We start from the raw sequence: 906 nt of genomic DNA on the forward strand, positions 1-906 counted from the left end.
TGGTTTGGAACAATTTATGCCTCTTTGTCTAAGTTTCTTGTATTTGGGCACAAACAAATCTTTCTACATTGTTCCCTTAAGTACAGTCCAAATTCCCTGCTTTCTCTTTTTCATTAGACTAAGAGAAGCTGTTTCAGGCCTGTGTGGCAATCTCTACTAGAAAGCTATATGTAATACTCTTAAACAGATCTGGCTGTTATAAACACTGTGTGGAGCCTGAACCAGAAGGCAATGTTCAACAGACTTTTGATTTCCCTAGCCTGATTGAGCAGCCAGATTTTTATTTACATAACCCCATTAGATGATCTGAAAGGGCTCCAGCAAGCAGCTTGAGAAAGGAACTGGACTTAATGCCCCCCTAAACAGCTTATCTTCATGATGGCTGATTATCTGACAATGATATGCTGTACAGGATCAGCTCAGAGCCTATCTGTATTATATCCAGGGACGAGATAGAAGATGCAGATCTACAATGCAGTGAGTCTGTCAACCTTACAGGAATCAGGTATGAGTACAGAAATTTGGCCTTGCCTTTCGGCAAAGGATAGCCATGTGATTCCTAGTTGGTGGAAATACCTGTTTGGTACTTGACCTCGTCCAATCCCAAATCCACATATATCAAAATACATTCTCTAGGATAGACCTTTCCACCTTACTTGTATGTTTTTATATGTCTTTTGCTTAAAACTGCATGCACTTCAGACATGGTATTCAGCTGGTTTGCACTGGAAGTGGGTCCATGACTACTCAAGTTATCTTTCCCAAAATGGCTGACCTACAAGTGCTTGCCTGCAACAGTCATGAGATGAGGAAGGATGATCACATTCATTCAAAGCTGATATTCCCTTTCTTCCACCCAGCAGGTAATTGAACAGTGAACAGGCTAACAGATGTTTGTTTGGGTTT

Source organism: Ahaetulla prasina, chromosome 1, assembly GCF_028640845.1.
Source record: "Ahaetulla prasina isolate Xishuangbanna chromosome 1, ASM2864084v1, whole genome shotgun sequence".
NCBI lineage: Eukaryota > Metazoa > Chordata > Lepidosauria > Squamata > Colubridae > Ahaetulla > Ahaetulla prasina.